General features: G+C 35.6%; 1 long non-coding RNA gene across 1 annotated transcript in view; it reads right to left on the bottom strand.

Moving 5' to 3' along the window:
• The window catches only part of LOC130596043 (uncharacterized), a 48,903-nt gene extending 33,773 nt beyond the window's left edge, over positions 1–15,130 (bottom strand). Inside the window, exons 1-3 of the long non-coding RNA XR_008971449.1 lie at positions 15,036–15,130; positions 6,444–7,957; positions 2,527–2,602 (exon numbers count right to left, since the gene is read on the bottom strand). This is a non-coding gene — a long non-coding RNA (uncharacterized LOC130596043). The remainder of the gene's footprint in view (positions 1–2,526; positions 2,603–6,443; positions 7,958–15,035) is intronic.
• Between the last annotated feature and the right edge of the window lie 4,185 nt (positions 15,131–19,315).

Genomic DNA, 19,315 nt, shown 5'->3' on the forward strand with positions numbered 1-19,315 from the left:
CTAACAAATGTGCTCTCAGCTGTACAGGTTTGTACTTCTTCGTATTTGTAACATACTACTTCAAATATTAGAACCCTGGTTATGGTAAATATAGACCAGCTCAGTGCTGAAGACAGTGAGTGCACTGGTTTTAATAAAGCCACATCCCATTCAAAATATTATCAATAACCTAAGACGGCCTTTAACTTACAATGCCATGTAACTGTAGTAGTGTGATATTGATGAATTGTGATATGATATTTGGTTAACACATGTAATCAAATAAAAACATATATTTTTAGTTCTGAACACAAACATAGTATTATAATGTCGTAATTTAATCACCTAAATGAGAAGCACACAAATACTGTATACTTAAAAGTATATAAAATAGTTCAGAAGTTACAGGAATTTGCTGCTAAACTGTTTTTTGATTAGCAATATTATCTTTGTCAGTATTGAAACTTAGAAAACTAATATTTTGCACAGGAAGAATAAAATTCAAGCATTTCAGTAGCAACAAAAATGTCAAAGGTTTATTTTTTTAAATATATAATGGATGAAGATGAATAATATTAGTTTTAAAAGTCTGCAATGATGTTTAAAATTCTACTTTGGAGGAATATTTTTCAATACATTTTAACAGTTCTGTTGCGGTTTAAGCCCAGTCAGCCACGCAGCCACTCGCTCCCTCCCCCTCCCAGAAGGACGGGGAGGAGAACTGAAAGAATTTAACTCCCACTGGTTGAGATAAGAACAGTCCAGTAACTAAGGTATAACACAAACCACTGCTGCTACCACCAATAATAATAATGATAAGGAAAAGAACAAGGGAAGAGAATACAACTGCTCACCACTGGCTGACAAATACCCAGCCCGACCCAAGCAGTGATCTAGTGCTTCCGGGGAACTGCCCCCAGTTTATATACTGGGCATGACGTGCTGTGGTATGGAATACCTCTTTGGTCAGTTTGGGTCAGGGGTCCTGTCTCTGCTTCCTCCCAGCTTCCCCTCCTCCCTGGCAGAGCATGAGACTCAGAAAGTCCTTGGTCAGAGTAAACATTACTGAGCAACAACTAAAAACATCAGTGTTATCAGCACTGTTCCCAGGCTGAAAGTCAAAAACACAGCACTGCACCAGCTACTAAGGAGAAAAAATGACTGCTACTGCTGAACTCAGGACAAGTAAGAACTCTTGTTCATTCTTTCTTCCTAGAGTATGCATTTTTAATGTAACTTAAGTACCAGACTATTAACCTATAATTCCAAGTTTGCATCATCTCAAATCTATTCTGTATGCAATTAAACAATTTATATTATATTGAATTTAGCAATAATAACATTTTGAAAAAAATAGTAAGCTGTCTTCTAATGTAAATGGTTAGTAAACATATAAAAAGTATTTTTCTGCAAACACATACCACACCTAATCAGATTTTCTAATCATCATATATCAAGGTGCCTGGACAACTAATACTGGCAAATTCCAAAGATATAATATTTATGAGTAAGTCATAAGACACTGTTTTTTTAACTTGTGCATCACAATTAAACTCAGACCTCCAAACCAATGTATAATTATAAAATGACTTGAGGTGGTGCCCATTCCTATGTCAGGAAACCTGTGAGAGTTTTGCTGTTGAGTTCAATAGCTGCTAAGACATACCTCTAGTAAAAGTTTAAAATCAAAACTCTGAAAGCAAATCCTGGAATCCCATTTTATAGTTGAAAGTGGTTTACACAAAGGAAATAACTTACAAACTTCCAAACTTATATAGTAAGCCCACAGCAAATCCATAAAAGTATCTATATCTGTCATATGAAATATATCTCATCATATGAAAATGCAATCCATGTCCTGAATAACAAAATAGCATCTTTCTTCACTCTTCTGTATTTATCCCAAAGTAAATATTATGTATGTTATTTAAGTTAATAGGTTAGATACCAGATGGTCTAGCTTTTCAGTTCAAGGCAACATATAGTTAAACAAAAGTATTATTTTTCTAACTTAAAGCACCAAACCTAATTTCCTATTAATAGTCATGCACTCAGGAATCAGATTCCCAATTTGTAAATATTTTGTCAGTAACTGGACATTCATAGCAGGAACTAAACTTTTGTCAGGAATTATCCAGAATGCATTAGCAGTCCTTTTGCTTAATACCTACATTACTTGCTTGCAAAAGCAATACTAACACAAATTTGGTGTTCACAGACACAACAAACAGCAAGTACTCTGCGAATGGCTCACAGGCAATTAATAGGCTGAATATAATCTACAAAAATATGGTACAAATAACTGTAAATAAGTATACCCACAGAAGGCAAAAAGTGGCAGCATACAGAGATTGTTATTGGCAAGATGCAGGACATTTGTAATTCGATTTTTCAATTGGACTTTAAAATATTGGCATTGAAATCAAAATAAAGAGTCATATAAAAAAAACACTTCTAGCCCTGTTGTCACCGCAGTACCAATGATTCTGTCAGTCCTGAGGGTACATTTTACATAAACGACTACAGTTAAATCCCCTCACTTATCACAGACTCATCACAAGTTGTCTGTGTTGATGAGCAGCAGCCATATGTATCCACGTTCCCAGCTTGCTTCTGGGGCTGACTAAAAGAAGAAAAATTGTCAGATTAGACTTTGAAAGGTCTTTTTTCTCCAGTACTGCAGGAATAAAAAGGCCAAGGCCAGGGTATGAGTTTGAACATCAGTATGAGCAATGTTACTCCTAGTTACTTTAACTCCTGTTACTTTATACGATCTCCACATGTAGCTTTTTAGTCAGGCACAATTCACTACTGCAGTGCATACATCAATACTTAAACTCAGCAAGGTATTGAAGTTTCTGATCAAGCTAGTAAGTAAACTTCGTATTTTTCAATTTGCTTATTGTTAACTGTAAGTGGAAATCAAGTTGTAAGTGCAAAGTTACCACCTACAGAATCAGAACATAGCTTTTAATCAAAATCAGAGTGAACTAAACCCATTAAATTTATACAATTCCTCACATTTATACAATTCCCCCCACATAAAGTTGTGAGATTTGGATTTTCAGCTAAAGCAAAATCCAGGAAACCTTTGGGTACCACCATAAACAACTATTTGAGGCCTAGTCACATATTCAAGTCATTAAAAGCAAAACTGACCTGTATCACAGTGCATATATACCTAAATTTTAGATCCCGCATATTACCGTTTATGTGACTATGATGAAATGTTTTAGCGGAATACCAGACACAGTTCCAGCCTTAAATGTACAAGAATTAATTATTTTAAAAATCAAAGGACTAACAGTCTTCCATCCTGCCCCTCCTTAGTGCTAGAAGAACTACAGGTAGGTGCTTTTTTGTTTGTTAGCGTTGCTGGGTATTTAAACAGCAGAAAATGTGTGGCCTTTACAAACATTTCATAATGTCTCCTAAAAGGATGGTGGAGTTCAACTTGAACTTTTAATTCAACATCCAAGTAAGTCCAACATTAGACAAAATTAATTCACTCATCTGGTCCTACACACCTTCCGGCAAATACAGCTTCCAGCACCACAGCAAATAGCGTATTTATACCTGTGTGTACACATGTGAAGGCCCTATTCAGGGTTAAATAATACATAACTTGACAATGTATTATGTCCTTTAGGAAACACAACATGATTGATGCAATCAGACACAATATACTTCAGCACGTAACAGAGAAGCTGAAAATTCAGGAGAAAGAGAAGAATCCACAAAACCCCAAATTAAATCACTTTTGTTACTGAAACAAGAACTAAGAGTCAGGCTTTCATGCAAGAAAGCTAGGCACCAAGAAATCAAGAGGTGAAGAAAATACTCATTCCATTTTAGCTAGCTATGTTCAAATGTTTTTCCAGTTTACCTAGCTTCAGTTTCAAATTATTAATTTTTCTAAACTCTTTTTGCTGTAGCATATTTTACATCTTCCCATTAAGGTATTAACTGTATTAACGCTGTAATCTATAAGGGTTTGACCTATTTAGTTAAAAGAATGTCATTCTGTGCATTTCTCCGAGTACTTCTTGCAAGCTAATTATAGGTCTCATCTTTTGGAAATCTAAGTTTTCCCCAAAGACATGAAAAGCTGGGCCCCAAAGCCAGAATCATAAATACCAGAATTATAAACCTAAATCACTGCCCTACACAAGGTTAAAAAATGGAGACCTTTCCTTTTTTTTGTCAGTGATTCCTTAATTCTACAACCAGAGATCATATTACAACCTCATTTCCCAACACATCACGCATAGAGATCATGCTGAGTTATTTCTCTGATCTTTTTCGTATTGTCTCCTCAAAGCAGCCTCTTCTTTCTGCTCCTATGCCTTCATGTAGGTATTACATGGATTATTTGATACTATAATATTTCATTTTTTTTTTTTCTTTCAATAGGCTTAATTTACCTCTCAGTCTGAAGAGTTCTTTGACCTTGACAGTTTGGCTGTCCACCAAGCTTTGTGACTTTTAAGTGATTTTCTATTTACTTTATACTACTAAACAGATACTAAATAATATTAGACCCATTATTTATGTCTTCAAGATTCTGGTAAAAACACCCCCATTGACAACTACTTTTGAGATCCGTCAACCAGCTACCTCTTCATTCATTTCACATGGGCTGCACAGATATGAATAGTGCCATTTTCCTATCACAATGTTGAAGGCAACTATGTTATACATACAGCTACCTTTATCCATCAAAACTGCAAACTCATATACTGAAAATAAATTTACACCACCAGGCAGATTTTGCATATTGTGTACTGAGTATTTTTTTACACTCTTTGGTGCTTTATCAGTTTAGGATTATTTTTTTTTCCCCCATCTTGCTCATTTCTAATGATTTGTTGTTTTACTAGAAGCCTGTCAGATCAGCCATATTACAGGAGGCTTTCTTGCTTGCCTTTCCTGAAAAATAAAGCCCAACAGCTTTGTGGGGTACCTCAGCCTATTTATTTCAGCAGATACATTAAACCCTGAAAAATTAAATATATTTTCAACCAATTCTTTTGGGGAAAGTGTACAGTGTTCAGGGGTTGCTCTGTATTTAAGCTTATTTTGAGGACTCTTGTTCACTTACTGTCCTATCCCAAATGGAGAAAGAGAACAGATTTCAACTGCTGTATAAGAAATGTCAACCTTGAAAGCACAAGATATTTAGCCCTACTAATTTAAAAAGTTGAATCCCTAGGAGATGCTATCTACTGTCTATTACTAATGGACTAGAGTGCTTCATTGTTGTCAATCACATCACCAGATACACCTACATAATTTCACAGCTTTCCAAATACAAAATAAGGTTTTTATTAGTGAATACCTGTGCCTTTTTTACATTATTATTAATGGCTCATTACCTCCATCTGGCTTACGACCCAGTAGGATTTATTATGTTCCATGTACAGTTAAGACAAAACCGAACACCTAGCCCATTATTTTATTGATTTCCATTAAGAGTCAGGGATTTCTTTCATGCTGTCTCCAACTTCTCTTGTCAATCTTCAACAGTTTCAAATTTCTAACTTTTACTGATTATAATTTTCTTATCTTCTCTTTCCTATTACCATATGACTAGTTTTAATAGCTATTGCCTTCATTTCATTACTTGTGCTGTTCAGTGAATTAAGCAAATTAAGAAGAAATAGGCAGGCTTAGAAAAGGCCACAGAAAAGAGGAATGCCCATATAAGTGAGACAAGAACACAAGTCTTGAATTTGAAATTGGTACTTCAGAGGAAAGACTTCACCTCAGTAAAAAGATAACTGACATCTACAAGTGCTAAGTATGATGTAAGAATTACGTATTTTTACTCTGTTTTATCAAAAGCATTCATCCTGGACTGCAGAGTTGTGACCTAGCAAGCATTTTTAACATTCATTCACATTCTCTCTCTTCTCTCAAAAGTGTAAGCCCCAGTCCTCATAATAGTTATTGCAGCCATTCTCCAGCATACATTTGTAAATAGAAGTCCCAACTGATAATAAATTGATACTTTACAAGGATAGCTTATCCTGTTCTCTAGTCTGATTTGACCAGTATAGAGAAGAACCCTTCCTGCATTTGTTGTTGAAGTGTGCCAGATAACACGCTGACTTGCAGGCGTTCAAGATCTAGCACTGGCGAGTTTTCAGCAGCCTTAAATCAGGTAATTATTTCCTTAATAAAGAAGATCTCTTTCTCACTGATAGAAGCATAGAGTCTAAATTCCAGAATGAGGTAAACCAGTTTACAGTATTTTGGTCATGTGAATCACCCCAATCAGTATCTTCGATAATACCATGTGTATAAAATATTTCCCACCACTGACAATTTTTAGTTTTTATTTTTGCTTTAATATTTACCCTTGATAACAAAGCAGCTTTAGAACTGCCTTTCTTCACAATTTTGTGAGCTTGAGTTTGTGCAGGACTCGTATATTTAATGTTCTCTAGGATGCTTCTGCTTACCTGTCACTGAGAAGACCAGCGCTTTCCTATGAGAACAGGCTTGACTTGCTCACTTGAATGTTTTTCTTGTGAAAACACAGTATCTCCCCCAAAACACACACACATCGTACATACAACAGTTCACCTCTTGTATTTTCTGCTGTCTCTTGTTTATGAAACCATAAGGACATCTGCAAAGACACCTCATATTTTTCAACCATGCAGTTGCCTTCAGAACTCACACTGGAAAAGGCTTTTTTTTAAGTATGCAGTTATTCCATACCTTAGTTATATAGATATCCTATATAAAGTTATGCAAAATAACTTTATACTTTGTGACAAACCTTACTGTTACGGCTTCCATTACATGAATGTAGAACACCTTGTATTTTGTTTTTGAAAAGACTTCTTTTTTGTTATTTGTAATACAGAATTCTTGACGACTTCTTGCTTCTGTAACACGCTTTAATAACTTCCCTTAGTACCCTTCTTCATGCCAAATAGCATTCCCAAAATATGTTCCTGGTAACTGTATTTTATCCTTCCAAAACAGCTATCTCACTATATGACTCATCAAATACATGATAAAAATGTAACATTCCTAGCTAGATAGAAGACCTCCTACTTCTCTTTAGCAGTTCATTATCAAATCACCAATCTGTTTCATTTTCTTTGTAGTGTTTCTGGCAGGGCTCTCAAACTACGTCATCCCAAGAAAAGCTTTATTTTCTTCACATACTGTGTTGATATTTTCATTCCAGATCACTGACCTTCTCCTTCACAATTATCAGATTATACTTAATGCTGCTGCAATCTCTTTTTTCACTTTGAAGTATTTTAAGGACGAGGGCTTCATCAAGATGTAGGTTAGTGGTTGAATCCTTACAGACAGGGGGATGGAGAGATGAAGTGGGAAGCAGAACAGAAAACACAACCTGTCCAAGGCAGCTTAGTCATTGCACTCAATTACTCATTATCTTCTTCTGTTACCTGCTGCAAAGCCATCTGTTAGTGGAAGGAACTCTACTCTCCTTCTCCAAATTTGCTCAAAATCCCTTGCTTACCACTCTGTTCAAGCAGTTCCTTGGGACAGCTTGCACACATAAAGTTAATTGTCTTCTTACATGTTTACAAGGTCAAATGTTGGCCAACGAGATTAAGAAGTTACCAGTGTTTTAATTCTTCAATGAATAGGAACATTATCAAATTCCCAAAATAAAACATTAAAAAAATTATCTTTTTCCTCCATTTTTTCGCCAGTCCTTGAGATATTTTTCACTGAACATATTTGATGAAAAAAAGAGTTACAATTATTAGTCACTTCAGCAAATAATTCAGGATATTATGTTTTTTTTAGATTCTAATCTCACGCAGGACACGTAGGGACAGATGGTGTTCATGTTCAAGCTTTACAGTATTGCACATTTTAACTTTGCAGTACATTGAACCAAACTTCTCTAAATGTTGAATTAATCAGTTAACTCCTAATACAGTATTTTCATTTCCTTGAATAATACTGTTTGGTATTTATAAGCCTGTTGATCAAAAAACAAATAATGCATAATAATTTTCCCCATACAACTCAGTGAAATAAAACATTAGTTTTACTGAGTTGCAGAATTCATGCTTTGTTGTGTAAAAGATTTACTACGCACAGCTATTCTATTTTTTTCATTGTTTTTACCCTTGAAAATACCATCTTTAATATTCAGGCTTTAATATCTGGTAGTATAAAGTACCAACTTAATTTATAGTTAAAGGCAGTCAATATAGTTAAATGTAGTTAAATACTTTGCTGTGGGCTTAAAACCAGAAATACATTATCTATTTGTTTGAGTTGAGGTTTTTAAAATGACTTAGAAGGAACAGTATCATTTTCTTATTGAGAGCTTTCCATAAATATTGTTAATAAATAGGTAGATATATAGGGGAAAAGTAGTCAAATTTAATCTGCTTTTATAAGAACATGTATTTGCAGTGAAATTACTGGGAACTGGGAAGAAATCAAACACATTAGGTTAAATGTTGTGCTGTAAAACAGGTTTTTAACTTTAGATTCCAGATGTCCTCAAATAGGAATTCCAAAGGTAATTGTCCTCAAATAGGAATTCCAAAGGTAATTGTTGAAATTGATACAATTTTCCTCTGTCCAAAGAGTATTTTTACTTGACCTTGATTTTATCTGGCACTTTACTGAATTAATTTTATTCAAATTAGCATCCTGTAAAAATACTGAACTTACAAACCACTCCTAATGAGTAAACTGTGTTGGATTTTTCCTCCTCATCATCACAAATTGCTTATAGAAAGGTATGTTTATCAATTTTGTCTTTTTGAAATAGTTTCTGTGACAGATTGCTTGTTTAATATCTTCTAATGAGAAAATTGCTGTACAAAACCCCAAGTGTTTAAAATCCATCTTGTGGTATTTTTCATACCCATCTTTGAACTCTGCTGTTCAGCTCCCCAGATCAGTCCATTTTAAGTGAAAAACTGCAGTATTTCTTCTAAGGAAAATCACGTCTATTCACTTCATATTTGTCCTACACACTACTTTTTATAGTATTCATGTGATACGCTAGTGTCATAAATTGTTGAAGTAACTATTTGAAAAATTTAGTTTCTATCTAATAATGAGGCATGAATTCATAATAGTGATGATTATAGAAAATCATTTGAATGTCCTATATGGGGAACATTCTGATGTAACAACAAAGGTAAAAGAATGGAACAGTAAGTCGTTTCTCATTGTTCTTATTAACTAACCAGAGAGTTTAAACGCATTAAGAGACCATCCTGTAAAATCAGGGGAACACTAAAACCCGGCATATAAAAGAGATTTACTCAAGAGACAGCTCAGCTGTACGTTAAACACTTCCAGCTGAAAGATAAGACAGATACAACACTCTAATCATCTGTTTCTACATATGTGCAGGGGTTTGGATATTCACAGGAGTTTTTGATTCTCATCTGTGTTGGCTAGTCTATGCACTATGTTTGATTTTCTAAACTTCTGTTGTGCTGTTCTTTTAAAACACCCTGAAGAAATGCAAGTCCAGGGAAGCTTCCTCAATACTTTAGAGTAGCAATCTTACTGAAGCCTTTCACTCAGCAAATTTACATCCACATTCTGCTTGGAGTATACAAAGTCCAACAAATACCTCAGGTTTACAGTTTCATTTGGCTGCCTTTTGAGGGGGAAAGAGTCTATGCCAGTTGTCATTGTTCACTAACATCAGAGGTGAATTTGCTCCTATCTGATAAATCTGACATTTCATTAGATGAAGCTGGTAGATTGATCCACTTTTAAAAGCACGCAGACATTTCCCTATATCCTCATGTTAGGAAGAAAAACAGCTGAATTAAAAATAAATAAATAAATAAGGCATAGGGTTCCAACTATCAGTTTTCATTTAAGAACATTTCAGGGATTATTAAGTAATTTAAAAAATTGTAATACTACAAATTCAGATCATCAGAGCTGTAATGATTTAGCCAAGATTGACCAAAAAGCAGATCATCCAGCAAAACAGTTCAGGTTTTGAACTTGCCATCAGATTACAAACAGCCACAGCCAAGGATCCATTAGCACAGCAAACTGAAGGCTGTGATTTGATCCTAAGATCACTATTTCTCTCTTCCCTAGACGGAGGGTTCACCCTCATTAGAATACAATTTTCACAGTAACTATAAAAGGAATAAAAAACTATTATCATCTAGTTGATGACAATTATCCATTTCAAACTTGTTTAAGTTTTCCTTTAGTATTAACATTTTCTGTAAATCTCTCTTTCCTTTATCCTTTCTTTAGTTCCGACTCTCTGACCATTCAGAAAGCTCTATAAAAAACCTTGCTTTAGACTCCCCTTGCCATTGCAGAGTTTTCCTGCTTTCTCACATCTAAAGTACCTGAACAACTGTCTGTTCCAGCTGTCTGAAGACATTATTCCTTGAAAAAACAGATTCCGTTATTAAGTTTAATGAGCAAGAAGGAAGAAAAAATGTTTTTACTTGCTCTGTCTGCACTATTCAACTTGTCTTTGCTTTCACAATTCTGCACTGACTGGTGTGTCTGTGTTTTTACTGACAACTTTATTCTCCCCTGTCCCAGACTCATTCAGTGGCTTGTCCTGTTGCATGTTAGGAATAGTGCAGGCCAAGCTGTTCTTAAAACTTTTGACCAAAACCCTCCAAATCTTATTGTGTACCAATTCAGCCTTTCTTCTTTTCAGCCTCATGTGTTCCTCACATCTAAGCACCAGCCCAGCATGAAAGAATACCAATTGTTATCCTTAACCCCTGACAACTGCCTTTGTTTCTTCACCATGTTAATTTTTCTTTCCCAAGCATGAAAATCTTGTACTATACCAGACTGTTCTTGTTTTGTTTGTTGGGTTTTTTTGTTGGCTTTTTTTTTCCCCAGACACAGTCTTCATATCCATAGTGTGAAGATGTTTTGCAAAGGATTTGTCTCTAACATTGCCTCTTCAAATTCCGAACAAGCGAAAATATTATAAAGATGCTATCAGCTGTACTTATCAGCTCATATCAAAACTGACGTGGCTGCATGAATAACAGACAAATAGGCAGAAGCAATTTGTGGGAAAAAAGCTAATAAAAGGTTAAAAAGAAATGATAATGCAGAGGAAAAAAAAAAGGAATAAACTTACTTTGTGTTAATTCATTGTATTAATAGTACTTGGTTTGCATTAATTTTATCCTTCCCTATATGGAATTAAGAATGTATTTATGGTAATCCAGAAGCGGGATTTATTTTTACACATTTAATGGCTTACATGATGCACCCAAACTCTGCTATCTAAGTAAATTATGAGTAATTGAGAATTTCTTGTGATACTCAAAAGGTAACTCCTTTTTTACCCCATCACATCATCACCAGCACAAGCTTTTCCATGTAAAGCTTCCTATATGTTTTATCATAGTAGACTTCTGCAGGCATTTTAGGTTTTCAGTGCTGAGAGAAAAGCAAGATTACCAGCTGTACCTAGTTCCAGTGTGCCACTTTCTCAGGTGATCTATTTAAAGTTCAACTTGAAAGTTACTACCTACTAAATACTTATGTTACCCAAGCAGACTGTTATTCCACCTCTTTTCTGCTCCTGGCATTCACTTCTTCTCCTATTTTTACTAAATTAGCACTAGTATGATGAAGACAATATTTATCCAAGATAGTAAGTGGCTAACTCCAACTTCCAGCAGGAGTCTTGCCTCCACCAGCCATCACATGCATTCCTTCTCATTCTCTAGAGGAGTGTAACGGTACAGATAAAATACTTTATGTGTACACAGATATACTTTATCTAGAAAGCTATGTTTATGTATGTATATATATATATAGCTATGTGTACATATATAAATATATTAAATATTTATCTCCATATCTACATCTAGTGGAAGGTATTCCTTCCCTTAGCAGGGAGACTGGAACTAGATGATCTTAAGGTCCTTTCCAACCCAAAGCATTCTATGATTCTACATAAGTTAAGTGTAGATATACAATGTATAAGACTTCCTTTAAGAAGAGCTAAAGAAATGAATACTTAAAATGTGAATATAAAGGAATTATTAAAATTTTTTCTTACATGCTATGCTGCATTCATGCTATCCTGTATTCATGCTATCCTGTTCATAGCATGGATAACTCATCAGGTCAGCATGCCACAGCAATTATCCAATGTAGGTCAAGGCACTGGCATGGTATGCAAGATCAAAACTCTATTCTGTAAGTACCTTCTGAAGCAGAATTTGTGACTTATTGTCCAGTTGCTTATGGCAGAGGAAATTGCAGGGAATAGGGTTCACATTTCATCAAAATAACCTTAAATTTCATTGAACATCTTTAGGTGGTTATGTATCAATGACAGTAGAGAAAACAGTACTGATAGTCTCATCTCTAGATATCAGACAATGCCGACTGCCTTCCAAACAACAAAGAGTGTATGGCAGTAATAAATACTAAAACCAGGTTAAAATAATTGTTTTAACTTTGAATGTCAAGCAGTGTTAACATTTCAATGATGTGTTTTGTCAACATACTTCTACCTGCAGTCCTAGGATGCTTAGAAAAGAATTATCACCATCTGGAGTGTTACAGAAGTACAAAGCTGCTATCTGTTGTTTTCACCAAAACTTCAAATGAAATGGTGGCAGTAGAATCCATTTAATCAAATGTATTAGTGAGTTCGTATTTTTGGTAGCAGCAGATGGGTGGCAGTCTGGAAGACTTAGCTAGAAAAGGCTCAGGGTAGTTCTGAATATTTTCTTAGCGTGTAAGCATATGCTGGAAGTGGGTGAGTTACCACACTATAGCAAGTTACTGCTCATTAGTAGAAGCCGTGGTAACTGATCATGTGCCATTTAGTCCATTCAGTTTGCAAAGTATCAAACACATTAGATGATGGAGTTCATAGTGGGACTAGTTTTTAAAGATGTTAAAGCTGGTCCGAAAGAATGGTTTTCATGCTGTAAGTGATACAGGCTAAGTGCAGTCTGGTTACCAGGGCTCAGGTTTATAGCACAATGAATAACACCAGATATGATACAATTACTTTTTGGTGTTCATCCATGCACTGTTACTCAGGAAGGCAACGGCTAGGTATCAGAGACCAAAATTATATTCTCTCTGCCACGAAACTGTTGCCTGAACCCTAAAGGTACTTAATTTTTTCTTCCTTAATCCTAAAAAAAAGAGTATGGCAAGGATTTTCTAAAGCTTTCAGTACTGTCTTAACAATACTCCCTTTTAAGTAGATAATTGCACTTCTGAAAGAACTTGCTTTTTAGATCCTTCAGTGTAAGACTAGACAGGTGCAAAACAATTACAGTTTGAAAACTGAGGCAGGAACAACTATGCTTCTTTTCTAGTAAAGTGACTGACTTTTCAGTGTATATAGATTTATTAATAAAAACATTATGAAAATTTTGAAAGCTTTTATTCCAGAAATTTATGCCAGCACATTTTCTGATTCTGCAGTTCAAAAAATACAGGTTCACCCCTCTTTCCATGCAGTCCCTCTGACTTCCATACTTCCATGCTTCTTTGGTTCAATGAATACCAAAGCCAGAAATCCAACAAAATTCTGCTTGCTACATTGCATATTCCTACTGCAAAACAACGTCCTGCATGAACTTCTGCATGTTGACACCGGCAGTTCCAAATTTGCCTTATAGCAAATCTTAAACCTTCAGCAGTCTCAGAAATACATTGCAGATTTTAGAAATGAGCTCTACAGTTGCAAATTATAACTTCAACCTCCTTTCCCCTTCCCTCTTCTTTCCCTTCTCCTCCCTCTACCCTCCCAATTGCATCCCAAAGATATCTCTGCTGCTGACATTAATCAGCATCAATGGGCTGTTACACAGTTCTTTGCAATTTCCATTTACACAGCAAAAAAGATACCACCCTTTGTTGCAGCTATTAGTAACGGGGTTTTGTGATTTGTGTTTGTACCTCTGGGGACTCTAGTATCATCCTGTTCTCGTATTTTGGAGGCCTCTATTATGAACTACTGACATCCGTAGGTTTGCAGGTTTCTAATTTGGCAATGTGCAAAACAGCACTGTGGTTAATCAGGTTATGTTAAATACTCAGACATTAGGACCAGGTGGTGTTCAAGGACAAAAAAGACTTTACTTCCATATGGAGTCCTTCAGTTTTGTAGCCTGTCTGCAAGTTTCACGGAAACCATGGTCAAGGCTTTGTTAAAGTACGCTTTGTTAAAGTACGGAGGGATGGAGAGGAGAATCGAAAAGAATGCAACTCCCACGGGTTGAGATAAGAACAGTTTAGTAACTAAGGTATAACACAAATCACTACTGCTACCACCAATAATAATAATGATAAAGGAAATAACAAGGGAAGAGAATACAACACCTCACCACCCGCCGACTGATAACTCACCCCCCAGGCCTGACCAAGCACTGACCCATACCTCCTCCAACCCTGCAGTCTCTCAGCCCTTCCGGCTAACTCCCAGTTACATCCTGGGCATGACATGCTGTGGTATGGAATACCTCTTTGGTCAGTTTGGGTCAGGTGTCCTGTCTCTGCTTCCTCCTGGCTTCCCCTCCTCCCTGGCAGAGCATGAGGCTCACAAAGTCCTTGGCAAAATCAAAACACCCTTGTTATCAGCTCTGTTCCCGAGCTGAAAGTCAAAACACTGCACTGCACCAGCTACCAAGAAGGAGAAAAATGACTGCTACTGCTGAACCCAGGACAAGGGCTTTCTGACTATTTTGTCCCTGGTTGATGAAAACACTCAATGGTTTGTTGTTTGTTTTTCTTTCCTTTAAAATAATAATTCTTGAAGCACTTGAAATCATTTTAGAAATAAAAATAAAACTCTTTCTAGAGGAGATGTGATCAACAGGGAAGAAAAGAGCCTATAAAGTAGCAGCATACGCCATCTTTGTTGGATTTGAAGAATTTCTGGTATTTGCAATATTTGCCAGATGAATATTTAAGAATACTTCTGAACAGGCAGACTCAGATAACCTTGTTCAACTACAGGAATCACACTTATTTACACATAAAGATCATCAAACTTGCAAGATTTTTCTGTGACTTTGTTTTGTCTATTCTTACATTAATACCTGAGGGTGTGGTAATACCTCTGTAGCTTATCGGGAATTTTTGTTGTAAGTAGTTCTTCAGCAATTAGGATATTCTGGTAGAGACATAACTTTTGCAGTAATGTGCTGATTTTGATGAGCATTTCGGGGAAAAAAGAAATGATTTGTGTTTTCATAAACAGCTGATTGGAGAAAGAGGTCCTTTCTTACAGATAGCTGTTATCATTCAGGTTTTCATGTGGAAGCGGAGCTTACATTTGTTACAAAAACCAAACCAAACCAACTCAAACCTGTCAAGTGCAAACTAGGAGCGGGATTTCCATGAAGTACTGCACCATTTCTCTGTAAGATCCCCAAGAGCAGAAAAACTTTGGTCCCTAGTTGAGAAAAACGGCAGGATTAAAAACAGAGAACCTGTGGAGGGAAGGATTGCTTCACTAAAGCTAAAATGGAGTAAGGCTTCCGGCATGTCAAATTAGGAAACCTCTGAATCAAATCATTAAAATAAAAACTGCTTGAAAGTCAGCAAGTGTTTCGTCCTCCAGGGGTACATTAATTTAAAAATTAATATTATTCACAGCGAAAAAGACAGGACAGAAATCAATAAGTTTCTTGTAGGAAACATGGAACAACAGCCACAATGAAATGAAATTAAGAACAAAGATAAATATACATGTGCTTCTGTATGAATATCAGAATCCAGAAATAAAAGGAATGGACAGAAAAGACTGGTTTAAATAAGGCTATTGCTACATTGGGCATGTACAGAGTTGGTGAAAAATAAGTTATAATCTATGGAATCACTTAATATTGTGGAGTAAAGCACTTGGAAATACTGAAATAAAGTCCAAGAAGTGGTTCTGACAGATGAAGAAATGAAGAAAGCATGGAGTGAAATAAGGCAATAACTTGAATTGTACCAACAAGAACCAGCGTCAGTATGAGTCTGAAGATCAAGCGGTAATTTACAGAAGTGTAGCAGCTATAATACTAGAATATATACAGTTACTCGGCAACCTACTAGCATGGTAGTAATGAGTGTAGTGAGTAGAAATCAAAAGAGGAGAACCTAAACTGATAGCAAGAGATTCTGATCATTGCTAAATTTGCTACACTTTGAAAGACAGCTTCTCAGAGCAACAGGCTGAAGGAAAACATCTAAGCAGCATGTAGGAAAACATTACTTCTCTTTAGCAATAACCAAAAGGTGCTTACATTTAGGTAAGGAAAGAATCCACTACACAAAAATTCATTTCTCTTTCTATTTCACTGTAGAGAGGGAAATGAAGCAGCTGGTTGAAATACCTACCGAAAAGGCTGCACTAGTTGCAGCACCTCAATCACTTACAGATGTGACGGAGAATACACACAATAGATGCATACACTACACAAAAATGGCAACAGGAGAAGTGAGCAGAAGAGAGGCAAGGATGTAGAGGCAAGGCTTGCATCTTTAACAGGAGAGTAAAGAAAGATACTAGAAATAAAAGATACTTTTGTAAGACGTGTCCTACTGAAAGAAATAGTAAAGGGCACGCCAGGAAGTTAAAACTTCAACGTGGCAATTCTTTAACAAGATAATGAAAAACTTGCTAAAAGGAAAAGAACCCCTAGCCCTACAAATAAAACTTCTTTTCCAAATACATTGACCTTTACAGAACTGGTAGGTCCACAAATGGTAAAGAAGTGAAAGGAGCATTCTTGGAAAGCAAGATGAATAAAGATAGAAACTGAAAAAGGACAAAGAATTATTTGGACAAAGCTGCTATTTTAGGGAAGTTGCTATATGAGTTTTTAGTTAGAATGAATCTGAAAGATTGGTTTAAATTTAAGTATCAATGCCAAAAGTTTGAGAGTAGTAACTGTCTACCGTTCTGCATAGTATATGCACAAAACTAATAGAATTTTCCTTGACCTATTAACTTTTGTGTGGCCTCAGGACCAGAAGAACAGAGAACTGTAAATGCAGTGTGACTCTTTTTTACAGTGAGAGGGAAGAGAGTCTATTGAATAGCAATAGACCAGAAAATCTGATTTATCTAGTGGATAAATTGGAAGAAAACATACAGACAGAGCTATAAGACATACAGACAAGTATGATACAATGGATGTACAGTCAACATTGCTTTTGAAAGAAAGAAGGCACATCTGTGAAATTTTATTAGCTTTCCCTGAAATCACAGTTGGAGAGTGGAATGAAGGTGACCAGGCTGTTTTTAGGAAATAGGATATTCAAAAATTGGTTTGATACGATGCCTCCCTAAATCTCTTGGCAAAATTAAATTAACAGAAGCAAAAATCAATTCATGAATTAATAGCCAACTCAAAGACAAGAAAAAAGTTGTGGTGAGCTCAAGTTACCAGAAAGTCCCAGAGAGTATCAGCGATAGATGATTTTTTTCCTTCTTTACTGTGCCATATCTTCCTGAGTAACTTGAAAAGGGATATGAGTAAAAAAGAAATAAAGAAGATGGGAGACATAGTTATGCCACTTTGTCTCAATCCAGATACACTCAAGAGGTACCCATTTCTTGAACATTGAGCACAGTGCACATGTGACAAAATGAGAAGTCCAGAAAAGGGTAACAAGAATAAGCAAAGATAAGAAATCATTTTCATAGGAGGTGAAATTGCACAAAGCATGGCTCAGGACAAGTTGGTAGGGGAAGGGTGTGTGTGTGTGTATCGTATAATAAATGGTTTGAAATAAATTATATGGACATGATGTACAGAAAATGGTTATTCACTATTACTTATAATGCTTCAAGGACTAAAGTGAAATATATCCGAGAGTCACTTCAGAGTCACTTCCTTAACTGACATACTTTATGACTAAGGATAGACATTACTGTTTAAATTATGACTGGGATTATCAGATCTAATCTTAAAGATGGAATAGTATCATCTATTTCAACCAATTTCAACTGTTGGTTAGACCTGTAAAACCTGAGAGTATGAGACATACCCTGTAATATATTTGTGCACAAGCTTTATACTTTTCTATTAGTTCTCCATTACCGTTGCAAACTCTTATCATAATTCCATGCTCAAATATAATTTATAGTTAAATCATTTTCCTACAAAACCTGCAAGCTTTTCCATAGATTTTGTTCTCCTGAAAGTAGTATTTCTGTCTGTTCATGTTTGCAACGCATCTTGTATAGATACAAAGAACAGATGAATAGTTATGCAGGTTTTGGAGTCCTACACTTTGTGACCTTCTTGTTCAATGAACTTGATTAAAAGTTGATGATTGGTGAAAAGTACAAGATTTTTGAGGTTATAAATTTTAAGTTTATTTTCTGATCATGTGATTTTTGGAGTAATAACTGAGTGTTTATATGAAAATAGTACTTTAAATAGAACTTTAATCTATACTGATCTGAATTTAACTATCTGAAATTACGCATTATAGGTCAATGCATGCACACAGATATGTATTTTACTTGTATACAATTTATTTAACTGTGCACATAAGGTTTTTGCCACAGCGTTATCTTAGAAAAAACAAGCATTTTGAGTTAGCATCAATGGTAGGTAATACACAGATATTTCTAAATCCCGAAGCGTCAGGTATAGCAGTACCTAACCTGTTCACATCAAGGCAGTATCAACTCATTATCAAATTGAAAAAACCCTATGCTTCTTGAATTGCCAGTATTAGTCTTCTGGTGCCTGGATTTGCCAACCTTTCTTAGCTTATAAGAGCTGACAAGAACAAAGCCCAATGTGTCATGCGTGCTCAGAAAGTTATGGAAATGTATTTGAAATTTGGTGCTCAAATGGACTCTGGAGTGGAGTTACTCTTTGTCAAGTTTCAGCCCACAGAAAGATTATAAAGCTGAGCTATAAACTAGTAAAAATAGAATTTGCAAAGCAAGTGCTGACATGAGTCTCAGGCATAATAGGATGAGCACTATCACATATGAATGAGTCTTTCTCTCTTTCACAGTAGCATGTCATGCAATATGCAAATAACTTGGCTTAATGAACAGCTTCATTTAAAAAAGAGTTCATGTGGTTAAACACTCAGAGACAGTTATTAATGTTTTAATTTTATGGACTGAACTAGGATGCATAAAATTAAATCCAACAAAACTTTAAAAATAATTAAAAAGAAGTCAACTAAATGAAAGTGATCATAAGCTAGTATGTTGCTGCTAGGTTAGGGTTTCTAACTCATGGAAACCGAAAGGAATATATTGTACAGGCAGTAAATAATAAAATCATTCATATAAAAATACATCTGGATACTCATGTAGTATGTCACAATAACTTTAGTTAAGCTACTGTCGTGGTTT

This window comes from Pezoporus wallicus, unplaced genomic scaffold (genome assembly GCF_028554395.1).
Source record: "Pezoporus wallicus isolate ANWC-B61680 ecotype Strahan unplaced genomic scaffold, APGP_CSIRO_Pwel_v1 contig_7553, whole genome shotgun sequence".
In the NCBI taxonomy this organism is placed as follows: domain Eukaryota; kingdom Metazoa; phylum Chordata; class Aves; order Psittaciformes; family Psittacidae; genus Pezoporus; species Pezoporus wallicus.